Source organism: Ischnura elegans, chromosome 4 (genome assembly GCF_921293095.1).
Source record: "Ischnura elegans chromosome 4, ioIscEleg1.1, whole genome shotgun sequence".
NCBI classification, from domain to species: domain Eukaryota; kingdom Metazoa; phylum Arthropoda; class Insecta; order Odonata; family Coenagrionidae; genus Ischnura; species Ischnura elegans.
The window spans coordinates 134,399,934-134,412,349 of record NC_060249.1 but is presented as its reverse complement, the minus strand read 5'-3'; positions in this window follow the sequence as shown (position 1 = coordinate 134,412,349).

Sequence of the window (12,416 nt, the reverse complement as noted above, 5' to 3'; positions counted from 1 at the left end):
CAACAAGAATATTCATATGAATCTCACTTTTTTAATTTTTTCATTTCGAGTGGTTAATTCGTGTTTCTAAGAAGAACATTCACATCAAACTGACTTTGTTCATTTTATCATTTCCAGTAGAGAACAAGGTTTTATTTGCAAGAATATTCATTCCAAACTAACGTTTTATATTTTTAAATTTAATATTTTGAATGACCTTGAACGCTCAATGACCTTGAACCGTATGGACTTTGTATGACCTTGAACGGACAATGACCTTGAATGACATTGAACGGTCAATAATCTCGAATGTCCTTACCCGGTTAATGACCTTGAAGGACCTTAAACAGTCAATGACCTTGAATGACCTTCAACGGTCAATGACTTTGAATGACATTGAACGGTCAATGAACTTGAATGACCTTGAATGACATTGAACGGTCAATGAACTTGAATGACCTTGAACGGTCAATGACCTTGAAAATTTTGCATGGTCAATGACCATGAATGACCTTGATAATCAATGACCCTTAATGACCTTGAACGGTCAATGACCCTGAATGATATTGAACGGTCAATGACCTTTAATGACCTTTAACGGTGAATGACTTTTAATGACCTTAACGGTCAACGACCTTTAATGACCTTGAACGGATAATGACGTTGAAAAACCTTGAACGTTCAATTACTTAAAATGATCTTGAACGGTCAATGACATTCAATGACCTTGAACGATCAATGACCTTAAATGACCTTGAACGGTCAATGACGTTGAATAACCTTGAATGGTCAATGACCTTGAATGACCTTGAACGGTCGGAGACCTTGAAAGACCTTGAACGGTCAATGACCTTGAATGACCTTGAACGGTCAATCACCTTGAATGACCTCAAACGGCCAAGGACCTTGAATAACATTAACGGTCAATGGCCTTGAATGAACTTGAACGGTCAATGACCCTTAATGACCAGAAATGGTCATTGACCTTGAATTAATTGGACCCATCAATGACCTTCAGTGACCTAGAAATCACGATAACATTCATTGACTTTGAAATGTCAATGACCTTCAATGACATTAAAAAGTTAATGTCCTTCAGTGACCTCGCAAAGGGGCAACACAGATCGTAGAATAGTTTAAGCTATTAAAGCATTCGAAATGAAACCTATCACCGATATCCAACTTACCCTACCTAACCCATTATATTCATATCACACTCACGTTTTTAATTTTTTCATTTCGAGTTGTGAATTCGTGTTTGGAACAAGAATATTCATATCAAACTAATATATTTAATTTTTTTTATTTCGAGTGAAAATTTGCGTTTGCAACAACAATATTTATATCAAACTAACTTTTTTAATTTTTACATTTCGAGTTGTGAAATCGTGTTTGGAACAAGAATATTCATATCAAACTCAAATTTTAATTTTTTCAATTCGAGTTGTTAACTCGTGTTTGTACAAAGAATATTCATATCAAACTAACCTTTTTAATTTTTACATTTCGAGTGGTGAATTCGTGTTTGTAACAAGAATATTCATATCAAACTCACATTTTTAATTTCTACATTTCGAGTGGTGAATTCGTGTTTGTAACCAGAATATTCATATCACTCACATTTTTAATTTTTTCATTTCGTGTGAAAATTCGCGTGTGTAACAAGAATATTCATATGAAACTCACTTTTTAATTTGTCATTTTGAGAAATGTATTCACCTTTCTAACAAGAATATTCATCTCAGATTCACTTTTTTTATTTTTTCGTTTGAGTAGTGAAAACGTGTTTTGTAAATAGACTATTCATATCAAACTCACATTTTTAATTTTTTCATTTCGGGTGGTGAATTCGCGTTTGTAACAAAAATATTAATACCAAACTCACTTTTTCAATTTCTTCGTTTCGAGTGGTGAATTTACGTTTTCAACAAGAATATTGATACCAAACTCACTTTTTTAATTTTTTCATTTCGAGTGTTAATTCGCGTTTGTGGCAAGAAAACCCATATCAAACTCACTTTTTTAATTTTTTTCCATTTGAGTGGTGAATTTGTGTTTGTGAGAAGAATATTCATGTCAAACTCACATTTATTATTTTTTCATTTGTAGTGGGGTATTCGCGTTTGTACAAAGAATATTAATACTAATCTTCTTTAATTTTTGCATTTTGAGTGGTGAATTCGTGTTTGTAAAAAAAACCATATCAAACTCACTTTTTTAAATATTTTTCCTTTTGAATAGTGAATTTGCTTTTGTTACAAGAATATTCATATAAAACTCACTTTTTTAATATTTTCATTTGAACTCATATGATAGTCACTTTTTAATTTTTTTCATTTTTAGCAGTGAATTCACGTTTGTAACAAGAATATTCATATCAAACTCACATTTTTAATTTTTCCATTTCGGGTGGTGAATTCGCGTTTGTAACAAAAATATTAATACCAAACTCACTTTTTCAATTTCTTCGTTTCGAGTGGTGAATTTACGTTTTCAACAAGAATATTGATACCAAACTCACTTTTTTAATTTTTTCATTTCGAGTGGTAAATTCGCGTTTGTGGCAAGAAAACCCATATCAAAATCACTTTTTTAATTTTTTTCCAATGGAGTGGTGAATTTGTGTTTGTGAGAAGAATATTCATGTCAAACTCACATTTATTATTTTTTCATTTTATATTATTCGCGGGTATTCGCGTTTGTACAAAGAATATTAATACTAAACTTCTTTAATTTTTGCATTTTGAGTGGTGAATTCGTGTTTGTAAAAAAAAACCATATCAAACTCACTTTTTTAAATATTTTTCCTTTTGAATAGTGAATTTGCTTTTGTTACAAGAATATTCATATCAAACTCACTTTTTTTAATTTTTTCATTTCGATTAGTGATTTCGTGTTTGTAAGAAGAATATTCATATCAAACTTACTTTCTTAATTTTTTCATTTCGAGTGGTGATTTCGTGTTGGTAACCAGAATATTCATATCAATCTCACTTTTTTAAGTTTTGCTTTGCGAGTGCTGAAATTACGTTTGTAGTAAGAAAAAACATATAAAACTCACTTTTTTAATATTTTCATTTGAACTCATATGATAGTCACTTTTTAATTTTTTTCATTTTTAGCAGTGAATTCACGTTTGTAACAAGAATATTTATATCAAACTCACTTTTTTAATTTTTTCAATTCGAGTTGTTAACTCGTGTTTAAACAAGAATATGCATATCAAACTCAACTTTTTAATTTTTTCATTTTGAGTGGTGAATTCGTGTTTGTAACAAACTCACTTTCTTAATTTTTTCATTTCGAGTGGTAAATTTGTGTTTGTAACAAGAAAAACTCTAACAAACTCATTTTTTTAAATTTCTTCATTTTGAGTAGTGAATTCGCGTATGTTACAAGAATATTCACATCAAACTCACTTTTTATAATTTTTTCATTTCGAGAAACAAGAATACTAATATCAAACTTTCTTTTTAATTTTTTCATTTCGAGTAGTGACTCCCCGTTAGTAGTAAGATTACACCATATAATACTCACTTTTTAAATACTTTAGTTTTTAAAAGTGAATGTTTTCATTTTGAGAAGTGAATTCGCGTCTGTAATAGGAATATTCATTCAATTTCAGTTTTTTAATTCTTTCAATTCGAGTGGTGAATTCGTGTTTGTAACAAGAATATTCATATCAAATTCACTTTTTTAATCTTTTTTTTTCGATTAGTGAATTCGTGTTTGTAAGAAAAATATTCATATCATATTTACTTTCTTAATTATTTCATTTCAAGTGGTGATTTCGTGTGGTAACCAGAATATGCAATCTCACTTTTTTAAGTTTTGCATTGCGAGTGCTGATTTTGCGTTTGTAGGAAGAGAAAACGCAAAACTTACTTTTTTAACATTTTCATTTGAACTCATAAGAAAGTTACTTTTTAATTTTTTTCATTTTGAGTAGTTAATTTGAGTTTGTAACTAGAATATTCATATCAAACTCACTTTTTTAATTTTTTCATTTTGAGTGATTAATTCATGTTTGTAACAAAAATATGCATTTCAAACTCATTTTTTTAATTTTTTCATCTTGAGTGGTGAATTCGTGTTTGTTACAAGAATATTCATATTGAACTAACTTTTTAAATTTTTTCATTACGATTGGTGAATTTGCGTTTGCAATAAGAAAAACCACATCAAAGTCACCTATGTAATTATTTCAATTCGAATGGTGTATTCGCGTATATAACAAGAATATTCATATCAATCTCACTTTTTTAATTTTTCATTTCGAGTGGTGTATTCGTGTTTGTAAGAAGAACATTCATATCAAACTGAATTTTATTCATTTTATCATTTTCATTAGTGAACTCGCGTTTATTAGCAAGAATATTCATACCAAACACACGTTTTTATAATTTTAAGTTTAATTTTTTAAATTACGGTTCTGACATGAAATCGGTTGAAAAATAAGGATTTGACGGTCGGAGGGTAAAAAATTGGAATTTTGCCTTTTTGAAATGATTCGTTATATTTTCCAAAGTTTACGTTGCAATTCAATTATATTCCGCATCCTAGTGCTTCGCGTACAAACACACATTTTAAAAGTTATTCGATTGTAATCGATTGATAAATAAGGATTTTACGGTCGTAGGGTCAAAATTTTGAATTTTGCCTTTTTGAAACGATATGCAATTCAATGATCTTCTACAGCATGGTGCTTCACGTAAAAACACACATTCTAAAAGATATTCGATTGAATGCGGATGATAAATAAGGATTTTACGGTCGGAAGGTCAAAATTTGGAATTTTGCCTTTTTAAATGATTCGCTATATTTTCCAAATTTTACGTCGCACTTCAATGATATTCTACAGCGTGGTGCTTCACGTAAAAGCATACTTTTAAAAAGTTATTTGATTGAAATCGGTATATAAATAGGGATTTTGAGGTCGCAGGGTCCAAATTCGGAATTTTGCCTTTTTCAAATGATTCGTTCTATTTTCCAAAGTTCACGTTGCAATTCATTGATCTTCTACAGCATGGTGCTTCATGAAAAAACACACATTCTAAAAGTTATTTGATTGAAATAAGTATTAAAATAAGGATTTTGAGGTCGGAGGGTTCGAATTGGGAATTTTGCCTTTTTCAAATGATTCGTTCTATTTTCCAAAGTTGACGTTGCAATTCAATTTTATTATACAGCATGATATTTCACGTAAAAGGACACATTGTAAAAGTTAATTGATTAAAATCGGTTGATAAATAAGGATTTTACGGTCGGAGGGTCAAAATTTGGAATTTTGCCTTTTTGAAACGATATGCAATTCAATGATCTTCTACAGCATGGTGCTTCACGTAAAAACACACATTCTAAAAGATATTCGATTGAAATCGGCATATAAATAAGGATTTTGAGGTCGGAATGTCCAATTTTAGAATTTTGCCTTTTTCAAATGATTCGTTATATTTTCCAAAGTTGACGTTGCAATTCAATGATATTATACAGCATGATGTTTCACTTAAAGATACATATTTTAAATGTAACTCGATTGAAAGTGGTTGATTATTAAGGATTTTACGGTCGTAGGGTCAAAATTTGGAATTTTGCCTTTTTGAAACGATTCGTTATATTTTCCAAGGTTGACGTTGCAATTCAATGATATTAAACAGCATGATGTTTCACGTAAAGACACACATTCTAAATGTTATTCGATTGAAATCAGTTGATAAATAAGCATTTCACGGTCGGAGGGTCAAATTTTTGAATTTTGCCTTTTTGAAACGATTCGTTCTATTTATCAAAGTTTACGTCGCAATTCAATGATATTCCGCAGCATGATGCGTCGCGTAAAAACACACTTCTTAAAAGTAAATTGATTGAAATCAGTTGATAAATAAGGATTTAACGGTCGGAGGGTCAAAATTTGGAATTTAGCCTTTTTGAAATGATTCGTAATATTTTCCAAAGTTTACGTAGCAATTCTATGATATATCACAGCATGATGCGTCGCGTAAAAACACACATTTTAAAAGTTATTTGACTGTAATCGGTTGATAAATAAGGAATTTACGGTCGGAGGGTCAAAATTTGGAATTTAGCCTTTTATAAATGGTTCGTTATATTATCCATAGTTTGCATCGCAATTCAATAATATTCCGCAGCAAAATGCTTTGCGTAAACACACACATTAAAATAAATCGATAAATAAGGATTTAACGGTCGGAGGGTCAAAATTTTGAATTTTACCTTTTTGAAACGATTCGTAATATTTTCCAAAGTTTACGTTGCAATTCAATGATCTTCGATAGCATGGTGCTTCACCTAAAAACACATATTCTAAAAGTTTTTCAATTGTAATCAGTTGATGAATAAGGATTTTACGGTCGGAGGGTCAAAATTTGGAATTTTGTCATTTTGAAACGATACGTTGAATTTTCCAATGTTTACATCGCATCTCAATTATGTTCCGCAGCATGATGCGTCGCGTAAAAACACACATTTTTAAAGTTATTCGATTGAAATCAGTTGATAAATAAGGATTAAACGGTCGGAGGGTCAAATTTTGAAATTTAGCCTTTTTGAAATGATTCGTTACATTTTCCAAAGATTACGTGTCAATTTTATTATATTACGCATCATAGTGCTTCGCAAATAAACACACATTTTAAAAGTTACTTGATTGAAATCGGTTGAGAAACAAGGATTTTACGGTCGGAGGGTCAAAATTCGGAATTTTGCCTTTTTGAAATGATTCGTTATATATTCCAAAGTTTACGTAGAACATGGTTATTTATTCAAAAATACACATTTTAAAAGTTTTTCCATTGAAATCGGTTAATAATGTAGGATTTTACGGTCGGAGGGTCAAAATTTGGAATTTAGCCTTTTTCAAATGATTCGTTATATTTTCCAAAGTTTACGTCGCAATTCAACGATATATCACAGCATGATGTTTCGCGTAAAAACGCATATTTAAAAAGTTATTTGACTGAAATCGGTTGATAAATAAGGAATATACGGTCGTAGGGTAAAAATTTGGAATTTTGCCTTTTTGAAATGATTCGTTCTTTTTTCCACATTTTACGTCGCAATTCAATGATATTCTATAGCATGGTTATTTACACAAAAAAACACATTATAAATATTTTTTAATTGAAATCGGTTGATACATAAGGATTTTACCGTCGGAGGGTCAAAATATGGAATTTTGCCTTTTTGAAATGGTTCGTTATATTATGAAAATTTATGTCGCAATTCTATAATATATCACAGCATGATGTTTCGCGTAAACACACATATTTTAAAAGTTATTCGACTGAAATCGGTTGAGAAACAAGGATTTTACGGTCGGAGGGTCAAAATTTGGAAGTTTGCCTTTTTGAAATGCTTTGTTATATTTTATAAAGCTTACGTCTTAATTCGATGATATTCTATAACATTGTTATTTACGAAAAAATACACATTATAAAAGTTATTCCATTAAAATCAATTGATAAATAAGGATTTTACGGTCGGAGGGTCAAAATATGGAATTTTGACTTTTAAATGGTTCGTTATATTATGCAAATTTTACATCGCAAATCAATAATATATCACAACATATAGCTTCGCGTAAAAACACACATTTTAAAAGTTATTCGATTGAAATCTGTTGAGAAACAATGTCGGAGGGTCAAAATTCGGAATTTTACCTTTTTGAAATGATTCGTTATATTTTCCAAAGATAACGTCGCAATTCAAATATAATCTGTAGCATAGTGCTTCGCGTACAAACACACATGTTAAACGTTATTCGATGGAAATCGGTTGAGGAACAAGGATTTTACGGTCGGAGGGTCAAAATTCGGGATTTTGCCTTTTTGAAATGATTCGTTATATTTTCCAAAGTTTACGTTGCAATTCAATGATATTCTATGGCGTGGTTATTTTCGCAAAAATACACATTATAAAAGTTATTGAATTGAAATCGGATGATAAATAAGGATTTTACGGTCGGAGGGTCAAAATATGGAATTTTGCCTTTTTAAATGGTACGGTATATTATGCAAACTTTACGTTACAACTCAATGATATATCACAGCATGATGTTTCGCGTAAAAACATATTTTAAAAGTTATTTGACTCAAATCGGTTGATAAATAAGGAATTTACGGTTGGAGGGTCAAAATTTGGAATTTTCCTTTTTTGAAATGATTCGTTATATTTTCCAAAGATTACGTCGCAAGTCAATTATATTCCGCAACGTTGTGCTTAGCGTACACACACACATTTGAAAAGTTATTTGATTAAACTCGGTTATGAATCAAGGAATTTACGGTCGGAGGGTCAAAAATCGGAATTTTGCCTTTTTGAAATGATTCGTTATGTTATCCAAAGTTTATATTGCAAGTCAATTATATTCCGCAGCATGATGCATCGCGTACAAACACATATTCAAAAAATTATTCGATTGAAATCAGTTGATAAGTAAAGATTTAACAGTCGGAGGGTCAAAATTTGGAAATTTGCCTTTTTTTGAAATGGTTCGTTATATTTTCCAAAGTTTACGTCGCAATGCAATGGTATATCACAGCATGATGCTTCGCGTAAAAAAACATATTTTAAAAGTTAATCGACTGAAATTAGTTGATAAATAAGGATTTAACGTACGGAGGGTCAAAATTTGGAATTTTGCCTTTTTGAAATGATTCCTTATATTTTCCAAAGTTTACGTCGCAATTCAATGATATTCTATAGCATGGTTATTTACGCAAAAAAACACATTATAAATGTTTTTTAATTGAAATTGGTTGATACATAAGGATTTTACGGTCGGAGGGTCAAAATATTGAATATTGCCTTTTTGAAATGGTTCGTTATATTATGAAAAGTTTATGTTGCAATTCAATGATATATCACAGCATGATGCTTCGCGTAAAAAAACATATTTCAAAAGTTATTCGACTGAAATTTGTTAATAAATAAGGAATTAAACGGTCGGAGGGTCAAAATTTGGAATTTTGCCTTTTTGAAATGATTCGTTATATATTATACAAAGTTTACGTCGCAATTCAATGATATTCTATAGCACGGTTATTTACGCAAAAAAAAACATTATAAATGTTTTTTATTGAAATCGGTTGATACATAAGGATTTTACGGTCGGAGGGTCAAAATATTGAATTTTGCCTTTTTGAAATGGTTTGTTATAGTATGCAAAGTTTATGTCCCAATTCAATGATATATCACAGTATGGTATTTCGCGTAAACACACATATTTTAAAAGTTATTCTACTGAAATCGGTTGAGAAACAAGGATTTTACGGTCGGAGGGTCAAAATTTGGAAGTTTCGTTTTTGAAATGATTCGTTATTTTTTCCAAAGTTTACGTCGCAATTCAATGATATTCTATAGCTTGGTTATTGACGCAAAAATACACATTATAAAAGTTATTTAATTGAAATCAGTTGATAAATAAGGATTTTACGTACGGAGGGTCAAAATTTGGAATTTTGCCTTTTTAAAATGATTCGTTATATTTTCCAAAGTTTACGTCACAATTCAATGATCTTCTATAGCATGGTGCTTGAGTTAAACGCACACATTCTTAAGGTTATTCGATTGAAATCGGTTGATAAATAAGGATTTTACGGTCGGAGGGTCAAAATTTGGAATTTTGCCTTTTTGAAATGATTCGTTCTTTTTTCCAAATTTTACGTCGCAATTCAATGACATTCTATAGCACGGTTAAAAAAGGAAAAATACATATAATAAAAGTTATTCGATTGAAATCAGTTGATAAATAAGGATTTAATGGTCGCGGGGTCAAAATTTGGAATTTTGCCTTTTTGAAATGATTCGTTATATTTTCCAAAGTTAGGGTAAGGGGTAGGGTTAGGGTTGGGGTTTGGGTTAGGGTTAGGGTTCGGGTTAGGGTTCGGGTTAGGGTCGGGTTCGCATTAGGTGAAAGTGGGAGATATTTTAGTTTTCTTGTACTAAGCTGCAAGGTTTTCATACTCGACTGATATCGGAATGATGACACTAAATGTTCAGAGAAGCCAATTTTTGAAAAAAAAAATTTGTGTAATTAACAGCAGTTTTCAGGAAATTTATTTTACGACCTACAGGCAAACCCGAGATTGGAGATTGAAGAAATGAAATACGTGAGGAAAGTCATCCAAAATAACCCCGTAATTAGGGAGCAAGATTTCACTAATGCATCACGAAGGCTTCACACCCTATGGACCCGGGTTAATATCCTTTCAGAGGCGGAAAGCTTTCAGATATGGCTGTATCCCTGCTTGAGAGTAGTGTGGACGGAACTTCCAGTGCAACACACTGTCTGGCAGATGGGACGTTAAGCCCTGGTTAAGCCTATTGTTACAATCACTTATTTCAACACAGGGTTTATGTACTCCCTTCCTTACCTCGTGGTGAAAATGACCCCAGCTGTCCGTTTCCTCCCTCTAAATACCATGCCATATATAATATGAAGCACCCGGTAGAGGCGTAATTATGGTTGGGGGATGAGGGGATAGATCCTTCTCCAAAGCCTCAGAGAAATTTAAAAAAATTAAACAAAAGTCTAGCTTTGATGAACAGCAACTGCATCTTCGTAAAGCTAAATTTTAGGTTCCAAAATGATGCAAAACGTATTTACAGGCATGCGTTTTTTTAATTTCATGGGATACCTAGTTGACTCCGGGGGGAGGGGGGGTGAAGTCCCCCCCCAGGTACTACCATCAACCCCAAAGCATATTCCTAGTTACGCCTCCGGTACCCGGGATATTCCGTGACTAAGACCTTTCCGGTGCTTAGATCACTTCGTTTAATTGAGCATTTGAAATAATCGCGCAACTGCTGTCAGTGATGAATGAACAAAAATAGATTATGAGCCCGGGAAAAAACTCTCCTCACAATAATGTTTACGCACTAAAAAAGAACTTTCCCATGATATTTTAACAATAGTAGATTGAATCTACCGGGTATAGTTTCTCTGTCGGCATTCTTCCGCGAATTCAGCGCCGTAAATTTCGTCTTGCCAGCCGTGTGACTAATCTTCACGAAATATTTTGCTTCCCCGTATCTGATAACAACACCGGACACTTTTTGTACTTCGATATAATGGTTTTAAGTCATTCCTGAGTCGAAAGGAACTGAATCTTTTTCGCGTGTTGAATTTGACTTAAATGATTCCGTTACTACTGACAACGCACAGTGGGCTGAAATCGAAAAAAGCTGGCCAAAAATCAAAATATCGACTTTTTAATTTCGAACTGGGAATGGTATATTATCATTTTAGAAGGTTTTGGGCATCTAAAACTGAATTTAATTTTTTCTCAAAATTTTTTGTTTAATTTTTATAGCCTGCCAAAAATCAATAAAAATCTATGAAATTGTGAGTGCGCGATTTATACGTAAAAGTTTAACGTTTGTTCCCCCGTCAATGGAATATAATTCATAATTCGGAATTTTTGAGCATATTTGATAGAACCATTCTTTTAGCTCATTAGAGTGAACTTTTGTTTTAGTCAATTGTTATTTATTAACTTTATAAATTGCTAAAAATATCAGTTTTTCTTTATTTTTTTACCTAATGCTAGGATAAAAGTAGTTACCGCCACTTGCCGCCCCTAAGATATTTACTCCAAGAGTTAGACTGAAGTCTATATTATAGGACGGGAAAGAAAAATCTTGCTCCAACTTAAATCTTGCTCCAACTTGCTCCCCTCCGATTTTTTTGTGGTAAAGCAAAATGATGTCGGGCTGTTTTCGCTCCCCGTGAGCCGCAATACACCGAGTAGGCACTCGGGAACTTAGGATGACATGCGTCGAAGTACTTTTGAGAGACTGGATTATCCCTTAAGTGTGAGTGCATTGTACTCAACTACTTCTTATTTGCTGTTATTTATGGTTTGTACCCTCTTCTGACGATTATATCCCTGGGTCCGCGGGAGCCGCGTGCGGATGGTAAAAACCTAACGGTTCGCGCGCCCTCCAAGCCGTTTTTCCTCGGCGGCTACTACAATGCACCCAGATTTGTTCTCTTACTATGGACACGTGCAAGTGTTTCCATTCTACAAATTAGGTTTTCCCAAAATATGCCGTCTATGCGATTGGCACGCTCATTTCCAGCCGAGTGGTCAGTATCAGTTTCCCTTCAGTATTCCTTGCTGAAGTTTGTGCCGAAGGACGTTCACAGTTAATTATGGATACAGCATTAGTGACTCGCCAAGATTTACATAGTGTTATATTGGCAAATAGAAGGGGCACCATCAAGCAGAAGAAATTGTTAAGTCAAAAAAAGTTAAGTAAAATGGTTAAGTCAAATCTGAGCGTTAAAGTGGTAGTCAAGCTAAACCATGGATTCCCCTCGGGTAAAAAGTTAACGTGAAGTTTAAACTGTTGAAAATGGCGGATGTTTTGAAATGCTGAAGTACCCTTCGATAATATACGGAAGAATTTATCGA